This window comes from Callithrix jacchus, chromosome 2 (assembly GCF_049354715.1).
Source record: "Callithrix jacchus isolate 240 chromosome 2, calJac240_pri, whole genome shotgun sequence".
Taxonomy (NCBI): domain Eukaryota; kingdom Metazoa; phylum Chordata; class Mammalia; order Primates; family Cebidae; genus Callithrix; species Callithrix jacchus.
The window spans coordinates 7,509,449-7,528,097 of NC_133503.1; the positions used below are offsets into that span (position 1 = coordinate 7,509,449).

General features: G+C 46.1%; 1 protein-coding gene across 9 annotated transcripts in view; it reads left to right on the top strand.

Annotated features, from left to right (window-relative positions):
- The window catches only part of LOC108588901 (uncharacterized), a 903,226-nt gene that overhangs the window by 99,501 nt on the left and 785,076 nt on the right, over positions 1-18,649 (top strand). Inside the window, exons 1-5 of one of the 9 annotated variants that reach the window (XR_013528669.1) lie at positions 2,259-2,331; positions 2,893-3,021; positions 3,882-4,021; positions 4,860-5,046; positions 7,518-7,608. The exons of 1 other annotated variant lie outside the window; for it this stretch is intronic. The gene's annotated coding sequence lies outside the window, so the exon portion shown is untranslated. Of the gene's footprint in view, positions 1-2,258; positions 3,022-3,881; positions 4,022-4,859; positions 5,047-7,517; positions 8,636-9,263; positions 9,382-18,649 lie in introns of those variants that run through there. 7 more of the 9 variants (XR_013528668.1, XR_013528667.1, XR_013528665.1 and 4 more) reach the window with 7 other exon arrangements.

Sequence of the window (18,649 nt, forward strand, 5' to 3'; positions counted from 1 at the left end):
TCCACTACAGATTTTTCTTGTTTTGAGATGGAATTTTGTTCTGTCACCCAGGCTGGAGTACAGTGGCGTGATCTCAGCTCACTGCAACCTCTGCCTCCTGGGTTCAAGTGATTCTTTTGCCTCGCCTCCCGAGTAGCTGGGATTACAGGTGCTCATCACCATGCCCCACTGTACACTACAGATTTAATCAGGAGATTCTGTTTTTCTCATGGCCAGTCTGATGAGGACCCAAATGCCTGACATGGATCCCCAGTTGCCCTAATAAAACCAGTTCACTTTCCAGGAGACATGATGCTTTGCAAGACATGGTGGTTTCTCCACAGGAAATGACAAACTGAACTCCAAATCCTGGTGGCTCTTGTTCCAGTAATATACATCTAGTTCCTCCAGAGGATCACTCAAAGTATGTCAGGCTGATTGTATAAGGAAGCGTAAACCTTCAGAGCCAGGGGAATGTTAATCTTGTCCCTTTGCTTTATAAAAAGAGGAGACAGAGTATGTGAAAGGCTAAATGCCTTGGCTAACACCACACTGTTTTTGTTGTTGTTGTTGTTGTTTGTTTTAGATGGAGTCTCACTCTGTCTCCCAGGCTAGAGTGCAATGGTGCACTCTCGGCTCACAGAAACCTCTGCCTCCCGGGTTCAAGTGATTCTCCTACCTCAGCCTCCCAAGTAGCTGGGATTACAGGCGCGCAACACCACACCTGGATAATTTTTGTATTTTTAGTAGAGACGGGGTTTCACCATGTCGGTCAAGCTGGTGTCTAACTCCTGACCTTGTGATCCGCCCACCTCGGCCTCCCAATGTGTTGGGATTATGGGTGTGAGCCACCGTACCCAGTCAATACCACACTGTTTGGTGGTGACATTTATAGCACTCTACAGTTTAACTTTTACCATCGACAGAAGATCTCACTGTCCAAGGTGAGAATGTGTGGTTAACTTTAGAAATAAAGGGAGAAAGTACTCAAAAATGATAGCTCTTTTTTTTTTCTTTTTTTGTGAGACAGGGTCTCACTCTGTCGCCCAGGCTGGACTGCCGCTTCACAGTCTCGGCTTACTGCAACCTCCACCACCCAAGATCAAGTGATCCTCTTGCCTCAGTCTCCCACGTAGTTGAGACTACAGGCCTGTGCCACCGTACCTGGCTAATATTTGCATTTTTTGTAGAGACTGGTTTTCATCATGTTACTCAGACTGGTCTCAAACTCCTGGACTCAAGTGATCCTCCTGCCTTGGCCTCTCAAAGTGCTGGGACTAAAAGCATGAGCCACTGTGCCTGGCCAAAAATGACAGTTTTTAAATTATTCTAAATAAGCAAAACATAGGGCCTAGAATGATCTCACATTTTAATAACATGTAGTTTTTTCTTATAAAAATACGTTTCCGTTGTTAGAGATTTTGGAAATACAGAAATATGTAACGAAGAAATTAAGTGTCCCGTGGAATTTTAGCAATGAGATACAAACACTGCTAATGCCTTAATGTGTTTCCTTCCGGGCCCAATCGCTAACATTTTTTAAGGGGAAATATCATGTCACGGAAGAGCTGATGAGCCCTACAAGGCTGAGGATACAAAGAGAGTCAATTGTGAGATGGAGGCCGCGCCTGGTGGCTCAGGTTTATAATCCCGGCGTTTTGGAAGCCCGATGCAGGGGGATCACCTGAGGGTAAGGCGTCTGAGACCAGGTGGCCAACATGGTGAAACCCTGTCTCTGCCAAAAATACAAAACTTAGCTGGGCGTGGTGGGGTGCACCTGTAATCTCTTGGGAGGCTGAGGCAGGAGAATTGCTTGAACATGGGAGGCAGAGGTTGCAGCGAGCCAAGATCACGCCACTGCACTCCAGCCTGGGCAACCGAGTGAGACTCCCTCTCAAGAAAAAAAAAAAAATTGTGAGAATGAGATGGTTACTGGTGGTGAATCTATAGGGGTCTGCAGTCACCTCATTTGTTGCCTCCAAGGAAGAAAGAATTTGACCGAGGAGGCAGAAGGCAGAAGGAGACACCAAAGCAAGTCGTAGAACGGGAGTGAGAGTTTATTAAAAAGCTATAAAGCAGGAAGGAAAGGAAGGCAAATAGTACACTTGGAAGAGGGCCAGGTGGACAGCTTCAAAGGTCAACTGCCCTGTTTGACCTTTGACTTAGGGTTTTATGCATTGGCACACTGCCAGAGTCTTGGCCCTCCTCCCCTGGGGTGGGCTGTGCGCATGCGGCGTGGCCTGTTAGCGAATGGGAGTGAGCATGCGCAGTGTGTTGACGGGAGTTGTACGCATGCTCACTGGAGGCGTTCTGCCCTTTTTGCTCGAAGGTTCCTAGGCGGTCGTAAACCAGGTAAACTGTCTTTTTGCCTCTTTTTTTTTTTTTTTTGAGACAGAGTATTTGCTCTTGTTAAACAGGCTGGAGTGCAATGGTGCGCCCTCGGCCTACGGAAAACTCTGCCTCCCGGGTTCCGGTGATCCTTACCTCAGCCTCCCCAGTAGCAGGAATTACAGACACGCAACGCCACACCTGGCTAATTTTTGTACTTTTAGTAGAGACGGGGTTTCACCATGTCGGTCAGGCTGTTCTCGAACTCCTGACCTTAGCCGCCCACCTCGGCCTCCCAAAGTGCTGGGGTTACGGGTGTGAGCCACCGTGCCCCACTCATTTTGCCTCTTAATATGCACTCATGAGTCCACTGGCCCAACTCCTGAGATGTTTTCAGGAAGCTGTTAATCAGTGTCAGGTGTTTCTGTCTACTGGGAGGCTGCCTTTTCCTGGTGCCAGCTGCTACCAATTATTATTTTAGGGAGCCTGTTAACAGCTGCCTGACCATCACCTGATGGCTGCCTGCCATTCCTGGTGGGTTTGGGAGAGCCCTCTCCTTCCCTGACTATCTACCCACTGTAACAGAGACTGGAAATCTGGAAACCTGAACGTGCATCCAGTGCTGCTTCTGGTCTCCCATGCTGCCTAACTGTTCACGAAGACTGTCCCCAAAGAAGAGAGGCTGTATAGAATCTACCGGGTGGATCTGGAAAGGTAGTGACAACAAACAGGACCACATAACCTCTTGGAGCTCTTAGACCTGCAGAGTGATGGAGTTTTGTAAACTGTACCGCCTCTGCCTCATTTACTCAGTAAATATTTACTGAGCATCTATGCAATTCCAGGCCTTGTGCCACGCTCTGGTGCTAACAAACAAACCAGACATGACTTCTGCCCCCATCATGCTTAACATTGAAGGAAAGGAGTTTATGCAGGGCTCACACGGAAGTGTGCGTGTGTGTTGCCAGATTCTTCTAGCAAGTTCCCTTCCTTTCTTTTGTGAACTATCATTTTCTTGTGCACCTGGGAGAACACAGCAGGTGCAGAATCTGTTGTGAAGGAGCCAGGTAGAGCATTTGTGTGCACACTCTGGCCTTTTCTCTCCCATCCCTGGTTATGATAAAATGGAGCAACTATAAGAAGTTTTAAGCTCAGAAGTTTCCGTGTGGTAATGATCTAGGTCAGCCTTTTTGTTGTGCAGGTAAGAAAACCAAGGCTCATAGACTAACCCTAAGCAATGTATCCAGAGAGTTTGCAGGTAAGAAAACCAAGGCTCGTAGACTAACCCTAAGCAATGTATCCAGAGAGTTTCCAGCAATGACACATGAGAATTTGATGCCTTTTGATTTTCTTATGATTCTTTTAATCAGGAGAAGCAAATAAGTTTTGTGTTTTTTTTTTTGAGACGGAGTTTCGCTCTTGTTACCCAGGCGGGAGTGCAATGGTGCAATCTCGGCTCACCGCAACCTCCGCCTCTTGGGTTCAGGCAATTCTTCTGCCTCAGCCTCCTGAGTAGCTGGGATTACAGGCACATGCCACCGTGCCCAGCTAATTTTTTGTGTTTTTTTTTTTAGTAGAGACGGGGTTTCACCGTGTTGACCAGGATGGTCTCGATCTCGTGGTCCACTCGCCTCGGCCTCCCAAAGTGCTGGGATTACAGGCTTGAGCCACCGCGCCCGGCCAGCAAATAAGTTTTGATGTGCCAATTAAAGAGGTCAGTAAGACATGTCTCTGAATAATAACGATCAGCATTTATTGAGGACTTCCTATGTGCCAGACGCTGCTCTTAATGTCCTCTATTAAATAACTCTTTTCCTCTCACAATATGAGATTAATACACTATCATCCTTACTTTGCAGATCATGTGCACGGTACACAGAGGGTTAAGTGTAACTCATCCAAACTGACACAGGTGGAATGATGAGTCAGATGCAGAGCTCAGGGACCTTGGTCTTAACCATCACATTGGGCTACCTTGCTCACTGAATGACTGGCAGGGCAGAGCAGGCTTAGAACACAACCTCTCCATCATATAGGCTCCAGTTCCACAGAAGTTGCTCACACCACATCTTTTCACAGTTCCTCTCCCTGTTCCTTCAGCTGGGAGGCTGGGGGCAGGCAGCCAAGTGGGCTAAGAATGACTCTCATCTCACCTGTTTGTATTGGAAGTTGGCCCTATAGAGGAGTTCTCCCCTCCCCTCCCCTTCCTCCCCTCCCTTCCCCCTTCCCCCTTCCCCCTCCCCTCCCCTCCCCTCCCCTCCCCTCCCCTCCTCTCCCCTCCTCTCCCCTCCCCGAGTCTTCCTCTGTCACCCATACTGGAGTACACTTGAACTTGAGTTTTTGTATTTTTAGTAGAGATGGGGTTTTACCGTGTTGGCCAGGCTGGTCTTGAACTCCTGATTTCAAGTGATCTGCCCGCCTCGGCCTCCCAAGGTGCTGGGATTACAGGTGTGAGCCACTGTGCCTGGCTAAATTCCATCATTTTCTTCCTGGGTGAGTGAATTTCAGTTAAGTGCCTTCTGCTTTTCTGAATTTCTCTTTGTTTTCCCCAGGAGCAGTAGCTGCAAGCAGCACATCTCTGAGAACTTGGCACTTAGTGGTATCAGCAAGGCAAAGCCCTTGGGACCATTTGGCTCACACCCGCAGCTGTCACACTCTATCCTCACCTTTTAGGAAAAGGAGTTTGAAGGACATTTCAGCACCCAGCCTTGCCTGTGGACCCTGTGGACCATGACACAGGTCTGTAGGGGGAGTTCGTGGTAGAATTTATGTCTAGAAAGTATTATACTTAGTGAGCTTGGCCTTGGAGCACAAGGGTAGGTTTTCAGAGGATAATAACAGAAGGTTCGCTGGGCGCAGTGGCTCTTGCCTGTAATCCCAGCACTTTGGGAGGCTGAGGCAGGCAGATCACTTGAGGTCAGGAGTTCAAGACCAGCCTGCCCAATATGGTGAAACCCTGTCTCTACTAAAAATACAAAAACATTAGCCAGATGCAGTGGCATGTGTGCCTGTAATCCCAGCTACTCAGAAGGCTGAGGCAGGAGAATCGGTTGAACTCAGGAGGTGGAGGTTGTGGTGAGGCGAGATTGCGCCACTGTACTCCAGCCTGGGTGACAGAGCAAGACACTGTCTCAAAAAAGGAAAAAAAAAAAAAAAGAGCAGAAAGTCCTTTTCGTATTCCCAGTTTCCACCATTTCTGTTTCCACTTGCCTGGGTATCAAGAACTGCATGGGGCACATCCAGTAGAGACTGGAAGTACAACTGCTGAGCGACACAGCAGTGTATTTATTTATTTTTCTAAAGAAATAGAAGCATGGAGGCAGTAGTTCTGGGCTACCTGGAAGCCTATTCCATTTTCCTTTGTCATCCTTGCTGCATGGTTCCCTTCTTAAAGGTGCCCCTGATCTCTGGCCAGCCCTCAGCCTGAGCTAGCATACACTCCTGAGAACAGGCTGGCTTCAGGATGAAATATGCTTGGATCCATTATCTAATTATGTTATTCTTCCATCCCACTTCCCCACTCCTACTTTTCTCTAGCTTTGCTTATCTTTCTCTGTAAAAGGAGACCCTTTTTAAAATTTTCTTTTTCTTTTTTTTGAGACGGAGCCTCACTCTGTCACTGAGGCTGGAGTGAAATGGTGCGATCTTGGCTCACTGCAACCTCTGCCTCCTGGGTTCAAGTGATTCTCCTATCTCAGTCTCCCGAGTAGCTGGGATTATAGGCACCCACCACCACGCCTGGCTAATTTTTGTATTTTTAGTAGAGACAGGGTTTCACCATGTTGACCAGGCTGGTTTCAAACTCCTGACCTCAGGTGATCTGCCAGCCTTGGCTTCCCAAAATGCTGGGATTACAGGCATGAGCCACCATGCCCGGCCTTAAAAATTTTTATAGGAACTTAGTAGGTGTATATGTTGAATGGGGGACATGAAGTATTTTGGTACAGACATACAATGCCTAATAATCACATCAGGGTAAAGGGGGTATCCATCACTTCAAGCATTTATCCTTCCTTTATATTACAAACAAATCAGTTATACTCTGTTATTCAAAGATGTAGAAAAAGTTTTGTTGACTGTAGTCAACAATGCTGTCAAATAGTAGGTCTTATTCATTTTATTTAAGAGTGTGTGTGTGTGTGTGTGTGTGTGTGTGTGTGTTGAGACAGTTCTTCTCTTGTTGTCCAGGCTGGAGTGCAATGGCGCGATCTTGGCTCACCACAGTCTCCACCTCCCTGGTTGAAGTGATTCTGCTGCCTCAGCCTCCCAAGTAGCTGGGATTACAGGGATGCGCCACCATGTCCGGCTAATTTTGTATTTTCAGTAGAGAAGGGATTTTTCCATGTTGGTCAGGCTGGTCTGGAACTCCCAACCTCAGGTGATCTGCCTGCCTCAGCCTCCCAAATGGCCGGGATTACAGGAGGTCACGTTGTGAGCCACCGTGCCTGGCCTATTTAACTATATCTTTATACTCATTAACTCCTTCAACACGCCCCCCAACTAGCTTTCTCAGTCTCTGCTAACTATCCTTCTACTCTCTTTCCATAAGTTCAGTTGTTTTAATTTTTAGCTCTCACAAATAAGAACATGCAAAGTTTGTCTTTCAGTGCCTGGTTTATTTCACTCAACATAATGACCTCCAGTTCATCTGTGTTGTTCCGAATACCAGGATCTCACTCTTTTTTATGGCTGAATAGTATTCCGTTATGTATAGGTACCACATTTTCTTTATCCATTCGTTTGTTGATGGGCATTTAGGTTGCTTCCCCATCTTGGCTATTGGCAGTAATAACTGCGATAAACAAAAAAGTGTAGCTGTCTCTTCCATACACTGATTCCCTTTCTTTCGGGTATGTATCTGGCAGTGGAACTGCTGGATCCTGTGGGAGATCAGTTTGAACCTCCAAACTGTCCTCCGCAGTGATTGTACTAATTTACATTCCCATGAGAAGCGGGTGTTTCTTTTTCTCCACATCCTGGCCAGCATTTGTAGTTGCCTGTAGCCTAACTCTGGAGCTATGTGGATTTTAGGGTGAGAGTGCTCTTGCTGTTGCAGCAGTCTCCCTAAACCTATTGTCATTGTCCTCCTTTTCCTAGTGGAATAGTCTCTTGCCCCCATTGCAGGCCTCCTGCCCGACACACACTGCACAATAATTCTTTTGAACAGAAGTCTTTTCTTGCTAAGTCCAGATTTGGTTTTTCCTTGACAGACCCTGAGTCCTGGGGGCACTGGGCAGGCACCCGAGGACCTGAGTAAACAAGAAGGCCGGATGCACATTTTCTCCTGGACACTGTGGCCAGGTAAAGCTGAGTCAATGCTCTCCCATGCTGGTGATGCTCTCTTGTGAATCTTCTCTCTCTTAAGGACCCCAGGAATTGTGAAGGCAGGTTGGCGTAGGGACCCTGAATAGCATCTATAGTTATAAATAGCAATAACCACAGAGCCAAAAGTGCCACAGAGCTGCTGTTGCCTGGGTTAAAAGGGTTTCTTCTCAAAATGCTGGGGAAACCCTGGGTTAAGCAAAATCAAACAGGCTTCTTTCCTGCAGGAATTTTTAGAGATGCTTTATGAAACCCTCAAGAATAGCATAGAGGACACATGGCTTTCCCCAACTGTTTGACCATGGAGCACATATATTTGTCAAACCTCTGGAAATACCACGTGGAACAGTTTGGGAAATGCAGTTCTAAAGCTTTTTTATATCTCCTTCTGCAATTGCCTAATGTACTTAGTGTGGATGACAAGGTCTGCCTTGGGAGCAGGGGAGGTGGAGGCTTTGGGGCTGGCGGTCAAGGCGGCAGGGTGGCTTCAGACACATTGAGTGTCAGGCGTTTTCTCTCCTTAAGTGGGAGGTGTGCTAAGTAGCCTCTCCCCTTGAGGAAACAGTAAATGGGTCAGATTTCCCAACGGGAGGATGCTATGTTTAAGACACATTTGATTTACAGCTGCTCTGGCTGTGACCTTGGCTTTCCAGTTTGCAAGTCATGTCACCAGGGTATCTGACTAATGCGCAGTTGTGAATTTTTCATGGCAAGGCATGTATTTGTGCTATCGGCCTCCTGGGCAAGGGAAAAAGCGTGCCATGTCAAGAGCAACATAAATTGTTAGGTAAATCTTTATTCCCTCCAGACCGCCCTGTGAAGTCCCGTTATTCGTGTCCCTCTCAACCGTTCATTTATTTGCAAACATTTATTGAGCAACTTCCATTTCTAAGTACTGTGGGGATACAAGGACGTATAAACCAACGTGGTTACACTGGTGTTCTGGCAGCAGGTGTGAACGTGAGAGGAGGGGAAGAAAAGCTTTGAGAGGGCATCCCTCCTTGGAGTGAGTATTGAGGCATCTGGGACCTGAATTGAACATGTGGTTCTTGCAAACACAAGTCATTTAAGTCCCGTAACACTCACTTCTAGGGGCATCCTGAGGGATCAAAGGGCAGGTGTCCTGTTGGGGTCAAATCTCAGTGATGTGACCTTCAGTAAGTCTCCTAAAGCTTTAGGACTAAACCCCTGATCTCTAAAAGGAGGAGGTTGAAATACATGATTCTTAAAGTTTCTTTGGCTTCAAAATACGTATGCTGGAAACAATCATTCTCAGCAAAGTGACACAAGAACAGAAAACAAAACACCGCATGTTCTCACTCATAAGTGGGTGTGGAATAATGAGAACACATGGACACAGAGCGGGGACCATTACACACCAGGGCCTATAGGGGATGGGGGACTGGCGGAGTGATAGCAGGGGTTGGGGGGATAGGGGAGGGATAGCATTAGGAAAAATACCTAATGTAGATGACGCGGTGGTGGATGCAGCAAACCACCATGGCACATGTATACCTATGTAACAAACCTGCATGTTCTGTACATGTACCCCAGAACTTAAAGTATAATAAATAATATAATTTAGAGACAGACTTATATAGTTGGCTCTTTTTTTTTTTTTTCCTTTGACACAGAGTCTTGCTCCATCACCCAGGCTGGAGTTCAGTGGCATGATCTCGGCTCACTGCAACTTCTGTCTCCCGAGTTCAAGCCATTTTCACGCCTCAGCCTCTAGAGGAGCTGGGACTACAGGTGCGTGCCACCACCCGTGGCTAATTTTTTGCATTTTTAATAGAGACGAGGTTTTGCCATGTGGCCAGGCTGGTCTGAAACACCTGACCTCGAATGATCTGCCCGCCTCGGCCTCCCAAATTGCTGGGATTGTAGGCATGAGCCACCACACCTAGCCTATAGTTGACTCCCATTGTTGTTAAACAATGCAGGAAGGAATTGGCATGGGAGCCCCACGAAGTCAAAAACATTTGAACCCTCTCACCCCCACCCAACACTTTGCTAATAGCCTACTGATAGGATTTGGGTCTGTGTCCTTGCCCAAAGGTAATCCCGTGTTGGAGGTGGGGCCTGGTGGGAGGTGACTGGCTCATGAGGGCATATTTCCTCTTTGGTACCATTCTCCTGATAGTGAGTGACTTGTCCTGAGATCTGGTTGGTTAAAAGTGTGTGGCACCCCTGCCTTCTCTCTCTTCTTCCTGCTCTGGACATCTAGGAAACGCCTGCTTCCTCTTCACCTTCCAGCATGATTGTAAGTTTCCTGAAGCTCTCCAAAGTCATGCTTCTTGTACAGCCTGCAGAACTATGAGCCAATTAAACCTTTTTTCTTTATGAATTACCCAGTCTCAGGTAGTTCTTTATAGCAGTGCCAAAACAGACAAATACACACACTGTTGACTGTAAGCCTTACCAATAACGTCAGTGTAAAGGTAAATACACTAGGCTAGGCACGGTAGCTCATGCCTTTAATCCCAGCACTTCAGGAGGCCAAGATAGGTGGATTATCTGAGATCAGGAGTTCGAGACCAGCCTGGCCAACATGGTAAAACCCTGTCTCTACAAAAATACAAAAAATTAGCCGGGTATGGTGGCATGTGCCTGTAATCCCAGCTACTCGGGAGGCTGAGGGAGGAGAATCAGTTGAACCCAGGAGGCAGAGGTTGCAGTGAGCCAAGATCACATCACTGCACTCCAGCCTGAGTGACAAAGAGAGACTCCAACTCAAAAAAGATAATTATACTAGATCTGCAAATATTTTCTGCCTTCACAGCATACCTATTTTTTATTTTTAATTTGATATTTTTAGGCTATGCGTTTGTCTGCAGGTTTTCACAAATTGTTGCAAATTTCCAAAAAATTAACTAGGATATTTATTTGAAACAATCTGTGTGTAAGTGGGCCTGCATAGTTCAAATCTATGTTATTGAAGAGTTGATTGTACATATGCATGTACGTGTACATACACATGCATGTGTGTATGTATATATGAGTGTACATATTTACACATCAACCTACAAGAGGGCAAGATTGCTTCTAGTCAGAGTGTGAAGGTAAGGCTTGGAGCTGTTGAAAAACAGGCCTTTGCATGAGCTTCAGAAGAGGCCTGAATGTGTCTACAGACATACACAACACCTGAACTTGCCTATTATTGTCTGATCTCAGAAGCTAAGCAAGATCAGTCTGGTTGGTACCTGGAAGGGAAAGAGGCCTGAGTGTTGGATTTATAGGGTGGGAATGCTAGGATGGTACTACTCAGGGCAAACTGCAGAGTCAAAGGCCCTGGGGCAGTGAGGAAAGGGGTGCGGGGACTGCCAGCATATCTAGTGGCTAGAGCTGAGCATGGTGTTGGGGTACAGTGGAGGAAGGCCCCTGGAGTGGGTGGAGTGGGGGGCTGGATCATAGAGGGCCTCGACATCACAGAAGCAGAGGAAATTCCTGTGCTGCTCATGGGCTCTGGCCTCCCCTCTCTCTGCCTCCTGAAGCTGACTCTGCAGGAATCACTTTTCTCTTTCTCCTTGCATGTGTGTCTGGCAGTCTGCAAGTTTTCCTCCTCTGGAGAGAGCAATTCAGAGCCCTCCCCATATCACCCTGCACATCCTGTATCTCATTCTCAGTTGATTCCCGCCGGAGTGCTGACTGCTGTTTACGATGATGTATTCAGCACTTGCTCCATCGTCTGTTTGTCGTCTGGGTCCTTGGGAATGGAAGCACCATGAGGCAGTGGGGGTGCCTGACGGATTTACTTTAGTATTCCCAGTGACTACACACATGCCCACTAAATGCTGTTTGGTTGGATGAATGAATGAATGGGCTGGAATGCCCTCAATAAATATTGTTTGAATGAATGAATGAATGAGGTGGGATATGGTCAGTAGGCAGTGTTTGAATGAATGAATGAATGAATTAGCTGAAATACACTCAGTAAATATTATTTGAATCAATGAATGAGCTGGGACATGCTTAATAAATACTATTTAGTATATATAAATACTATTTATTTATTAAGCATATCCCAGCTCACTCCTTCATAGATTCAAATAATATTTATTTACTGGATGAGGTGGAATATGCCCAGTAGATAGTGTTTGAATGAATGAATGAATGATCTCAAATACACTCAATATTGTTTAAAGGAATGAATGAATGATTTGGAATTCACACTATTGTAGAACCACAGAGGAAACTGTGACTGTTTCTCCAATGTGCAGAGCCTATATTATATTATTGAGTTTAATATCTTCCCCAGTGTCTGCCAAACCTCCAACATGTATGCATAAACATAGACCAAAAACTTAAAAACTACTTTTTAATCAAGTGAAGATGTGTGATTCTCCCTGCTTTGTGAGCTTTGGTGAATGGGGCCCCTTTTATTGATGACCAGGAAGCGGGGAGGTGTAACCAGGTGCAAACACCGAGCTCTCAGTCCTGTAAGAGCCATGCCCCTGACCCCCACTGAAGGACCCTCAGTATCCTTCCTGGCACCAGCCTCCTAAGGGTGCTTACACTCAGATCTTACTCCCCAAGTCTGATGCTTATTCTGAGTCCTGATAATGGGCACCATGATCTTCTAGTAAGTGGGAAGCTAAAGTTTCTTGCCTGGAGCTGCCTTTGAGTATGTGGTTCATGATCCCCTTCTCTGCTCCTCCTCCTTCCTGCAAAGGATTCACCTGGGCCCAGGAGCGCCTGGTTGCAGCCCTCAGGCATTGCTCAGAGCTGAGCTAGAGAAGCAGTTTGCTCCATGGAGCCACCTGGCAGCATCTCTGATTCAACCTGTGTGTGAAATCTCTGGAAACAAAGGCCAAGTTGAGACAGATACTGCCCCATTAACAAACACTGACAAAATGCTCCATACTATGGCGTTCATCAAATAAATGTTTGTTTACATTCTATTTATTTATTTTTGTGCACTGGCATGATCTTGGCTCACTGTAACCTCCTCTCCCCAGTTTCAAGTAATTCCCCTGCCTCAGCCTCCTAAGTAGCAGAGATTACAGGTGCCCACCACTGTGCCAGGCTAATTTTTGTATTTTTTGTAGAGACAGTGTTTCACCATGTTGGCCAGGCTGGTCTCCAACTCCTGACCTCGTGATCTGCCACCCCGGCCTATCGAAGTGCTGGGATTACAGGCGTGAGCCATAGTGTCTGGCATAAGTATTTATTTTTTGTCAGTAGATAAATACTGGCCTCTAAGTGAAGGCCATGCCAAAAACAGTGGCCCTAGTTCAGACCCTCACGCTACAAAGTAGTAATTCCTATACAATTAATCATCACAACAATAGAGTTATGTGATGTTAATATAAACCCTTTAGAGTTTACACAACGCATTTTAAAAAATACCATCTCATTAAAGTCATAGTTGATTCCTGGAATAATATTTTATTGCTATCACAAGAAAATTGGGACTCAGATAGTAACTTGCTCAATGTCATTTGGCCAGTGAACAGCAGAGGATGGCATCAAGCCCATGGTCTCAAAATTTTCATGCATTTAGAAACACCTTGATATGTTCCTTTTAGAGTCCTGATACCTTTTCCTAGGGGCACTGCATGGAGAAGATTGAGTGATAGACAGGTAGGGCCGAGAAGACGAAATAACTTTCATCAGGTAAGACTTGTTAGAGGATTTTCTTTTTTTTGTAGGCAGAGTCTTGCCCTGTTGCCCAGGCTGGAGTTCAATGGTGCCATATCAGCCCACTGCAACCTCCGCCTCTCAAGTTCAAGAGATTCTGCTGCCTCAGCCTACCGAGTAGCTGGGACTACAGGCGCCCACCACCACACACGGCTAATTTTTTGTATCTTTAAGTAGAGACAGGGTTTTACCATGTTGGCCAGGCTGGTCTAAAACTCCTGACCTCGTGATCCACCCGTCTTGCCCTTCCAACATGCAGCGATTACAGGTATGAACCACTATGCCTAGCCGAGAATTTTTTTAAGAAAGAACCAGGCTGTAGGAGGTAGATTGCTACTTCTATACGGAGGAAAAGTGAATTATTGAGGGGCCTTGTTTATGATCACTTAATTTCATCATCATCCTGAGAACCACAGAATTGCAAATTATGCAAATTATCATTCCTCATGAGAATAAACTAAGGCCTGAGATAGTGACAAATCTTGTGGAAGATGATCTGCCATCGGTACCATCTCACACACTGCTTTGAAATGTGACTTTGGCCCTCCTTCCATTAAGAGGTGAAGTCTGTTTTCTCTCCCCTGGAATCTGGAATGGTCCTGTGGTTTACTTTGGTTGGTTTGGTGGTTCATCACTGTAATCACAGCACTTTAGGAGGCAGAGGTGGGAGTTTTGCTTGAGGCCAGAAGTCCAAGACTAGCTTGGGCAAGATAGCAAGACCCTATTTCTACAAAAAAAAGAAAGAAAGAAAAATTAGCCAGGCATGGTGGCGCATGCCTTGAGTCCCAGTTATTGGGACCCTGAGGCAAGAGGATGGCTTGAGCCAGGAGTTCGTGGCTGCAGAGAGCTGTGATTGTGCCACTGCACTCCAGCCTGGGTGACAGAGTGAGATCCTGTCTCAAAAGAAAACAGTTAACGAGAAAGAAATATGGAGATGACACTGAGAACTCTCAAAGCTGGATCTTAAAACCAGGCCTTGTGGGTCTGTCTTCATTCTTCTGGGACACTGAGGTCACTATGCTATGAGAAAGCCCGGTCTTGGGAGACAGGAAACCACAGAGAGCACAGAGGCACCCCAACCGCTAGACCACAAGAACTGCCAGATGTGTGAGTGAAGCATCTTTGAATCTGTGACCTCCCAGCCAGCCAGTCCTCCAGTGGATGCAACCACACGGGAACCCAGGAGAAATCAGCAAAGGTATGACACAAGCGAGCTCCTTGTGATTCTGTGATATCATGAAGAAGCATGAGAAAGAATAAATGACTGGAGTTTTAAGCCCCTACGTTGGGACAATCGCTAACTGAAAGACAATGGGCTGCAGCCACAACCAAAATTTACAACACATAGTGCTGCTTCGGAATCTGTTCACCTTCACTCAGTTTACTAGACTGTCTAGGGGCTACTGGGTTCAAATGCCAGGTTCAGGTGGAAACTGATTTTTGAAGACATTCTGTAAGACGTGCAGCCGATGATGTTCTAAACAATGGCTGTGAATTAACCAGCTTTGACTGCCTGCATGCCGGGGACTGGCGGCGTCTGAGTATTCCAGGCATACTTTGTCCTTTTAAAGTTGGAAGTCACTTAGTGTCCATGAAAGGACAAGGCACCATTGTCAGGACTTTGATGGGAACCGTTTTTCTGGGGTCTCAGGCCCAATTGAGATTGTCTTCTGGCTTTAGTAGCAAGCCTTCATACGGGGCAGGGAACTTCCCCAGGCAGGAAGCCCAAGGGCAGCCTCTGCCTGCAGGCTAATGAGCTCCTCCCTGTGCACCCGCCCTGACCATGCACGGCCATCCCATTTAAAGATTCCCAAGGGTGAAGGCTGTAGCGAGGTTACTGTCAGTGGATGCTGGAGGAGTGGTTGGAGGCTGGAGAAAGGGCAATCCATGCTACCTGGTAGAGGAAGGATTACCTTGGGGAGAGAAAATGGTTATCTTGGGAGAGAGAAAATGTACCCTGTGTACTTGAAAGGCTGGCTGAGAAAGTTTTAACTGCAATGTTGCTTTAATCAACTTTAGTCAAGTTGCTTTGATCAATTAATTATGTCTGCATATGATAAGATATAGGAGGAGAGAGAGAGAAACTAAGAAATAAAATGTTTTGTTTTAAAGCAGAATTTACAGAAGATACAGAAGGCCTAGCATATGCTCGGTTGAAAATAAAATTGTTAACACTTCATCTCCAGTGTGTTAAAAGATTCTCAAACTAAGACATGGCCTTAGGATAGGACCAAATCAAGGGAGTGGCTGTAAGACAGTTTGTTCAAAGTTCAGAAAAATTTCAGACAGTGCCCACTCTAAAAGGCTGGTGAGAATCTTAAGGGCCTTGCCTTACAGCACCTTCACCTAGTACAGAAATAATGATGGGTGTAGCCTGTGGGGCACGAAGTCAACTGCAGTTAGATTCATAGGATGGGCATGACATTTTTAAGATGGTTGTATTGGTTGCTGTTAATGAAATGAGATACAAAGTAAGTTTTCTTCTGTAAGACAACTATGAAAAATTGCTAGTATATACTCAGTGTTTACCATATGGCAGGCCCTATGCTGACGATTTGGTACAGATCAACTCACTTGATAGAGAAGGGGCAAAGTCACGTTTCAAAGGAGTGTGTGAGATGGTACCGATCACAGATCATCTTTTACAAGGTTTGTCACTATCTCAGGCCTCAGTTTACTCTCATGTTGAATGAGAATAACTTGCAGAGCTTGGTATTCTGGGGTTCTCAGGATGGTGATGAAGTTAAGTGATCCTAAACAGGGCCCCTCAGCTCATAGGCTCAGCCCTATGCTGAGGATTTGATGTAGAGCAACTCATTTCTGTTTTATACCTGTGGAAACTGGGGCTCAGAGAAGTGTCTCATCAGTGGCATGCAGGTGCAGGGCAGCAGCTTCTAACATGAGCCCAGAGTTTTCTGAGTTCAGAGCCTGCAGAGTGGCAGCCCCAGATCTGTGCCCAGTGTCTGGGTTCAGAGCCTGAATATAAAGCCACTCTGCTCTGCTGCCTCTCTGGCAGTCTACACAGCAAACTCATTAGTTTCCCATGATAATTGCTTGGCTCTGACCGAAATTCAATTCCACTAACCGCAAGTGGAGAAAAGTTAGGATTCACCTCAACCGGCTGCCAGCAGAGTGATGATTCCCTCCCGGTCTCCCGTGTGCACTTGTCCCCTTCACTGTTGGGTGCCCTCCAACTCTTGATACAAATTCCAGGCAGCCTTTTTCCTTCTGGCTTCCATGAGCATCTGGAAGAGAAGACTCTTGGCTTGTTTACAGCCCCCCGTTTAGACCTGCTAACTGTCTTCTTGCTGTAACCAGGCCCTACCAATAATGGTTGTGTGAGATTCCAATGGTGTGAAAGACCTCGATGTCTGTGAGGATAATTTGTCCCTTTGAAATTGCACTCTCTCTCACCCGCAGGGCTGCTGCATCAAACTGTGTCTCTCTGGGTTTTTTTGTCCCCTCTTTCCGAACTGAGACAGCACTGTTTGCTTGTTTCTTCTTCTTTTTCTTTTTTTTCCTTTCCCTCAGGAATAGAAACCTGAATTGCTTTGTATAGAAAACCAAATTACTGAATTATGAAAAAAAAGAAAAAAGATCTATTACTCCTTCAGAATGAAGATAAATATACAGCTTGTGGTGTAATGCATCAATTTGAGTAGTAAATACAGAAAACAGAAATGATATTTATATAGAGGAAAGGAATGAAGATATCACATCACCATAGAGAATAATAAAGATCAAGAATGCGGGTGGGATTGCAGAACTGATAAAATGAAACTCACAGGCAGTGCGGTTCTCCTCGGGCACGTGGGGGACTGGAGGGCTACGTGATAGACGTGGGCAGCTTTGGAGGTGGTTGTTCTGCTTACCACCATTGGCCACTTGGTTGCTTCAGTATGTGACATTTACCTCTGGAAAACTCATTTCCTGGAACAAAGTGCTGCCTGCAATTTTTTTAAAAAGCAAGTAACAATAGCTATTATTTTTCTAGCACTAATGACGTGGATTGAATGTAATCTTCACGGCAAACTTATGAGGTAGTTACTGTTATTGTCATTACTATCTTATTGCTGGAAATGTGCACAGAGAAGTGAAGCAACTTGTCCAAAGCCACACAGCAAATAAGTAACAGAAGCTAGATTCAAGGCAGGTGGTCTGATGCCATGATTAGTTCCCTTAACCACAGTGCTGTACTGACTCTTCTCACTCCTGAAAAGGTCGATGGGGTGTGTTTCTAACTTATTATAGGTAGGTGCTTAGAAACATAAAAGGGACATTCCATGTATGTAGGTGGGGTGGGAACCCTGAATCCACAGGCAAGTGATCAAGTGATGGAAAAGGGATCCTGAGAGTTATTGCAACCAACTTCTTCAGATTCTCCTGGTTTGCTATATTGTCTAGGGGTGACTGGGTTCAAATGCCAGGTTCAGATAAGAAACTGACTTTTGAACGTACTCTGGAAAACCTGTAGCTGATGATGCTCTAAACGATGGCTGTGAATCAGGCAGCTCTGACTACTGCATGCCAGGGACTGAAGGCATCTGAGTACTCCAGGCATATTTTGTCCTTTTTTTTTTTTTTTGAGACGGAGTTTTGCTCTTGTTACCCAGGCTGGAGTGCAATGGTGCGATCTTGGCTCACCATAACTTCTGCCTCCTGGGTTCAGGCAATTCTCCTGCCTCAGCCTCCTGACTAGCTGGGATTACAGGCATGCACCACCACACCTGGCTAATTTTGTATTTTTAGTAGAGACGGGGTTTCACCATGTTGGCCACACTGGTCTTGAACTCCTGACCTCTTGATCCATCTGCCTCGGCCTCCCAAAGTGCTGGGATTACAGATGTGAGCTACTATGCATAGCCCATTTTGTTCTTTTAAAGTTGGGAGTCACTTGGTATCCGTGAAAGGACAGACAGCATTGTCAGGACTTTGGTGGGAACCGTTTTCCTGGGGTCTCAGGTCCAACTGAGATCATCTTCTGGCTTCAGAGGCATGTCTTCACACCCAGAGAACTTCCCCAGGCAGGAAGCCCTCAGGAGCGAGGGCAGCCTCTGCCTGCAGGTGAATGACCTCTTCCCTGTGCACCCATCCTGACCATCCACAATCAGCCCATTTGAGACTCTTCTGCCTTGACTTTCAAACCTGTCCAACCCCAGATATCAGCTTTTTCTGCACTGATGTTTCACATCGGTTTCACTGTCAAGTCTTGCTAGAAATCTTGGATACCTGCCCTGTCTCCTCCTATCCTTAGTGGGGATGACACCAGATTGTTCAAGCTCAGCTCAGCCTACGAAATGGGTGGAACTTCTTTCCTCCCCTCCCAACTCCTTCTCTTTCTGGGCAGAGCCTCCTAGAGCTCTGGCCCCCCATTTCCAGA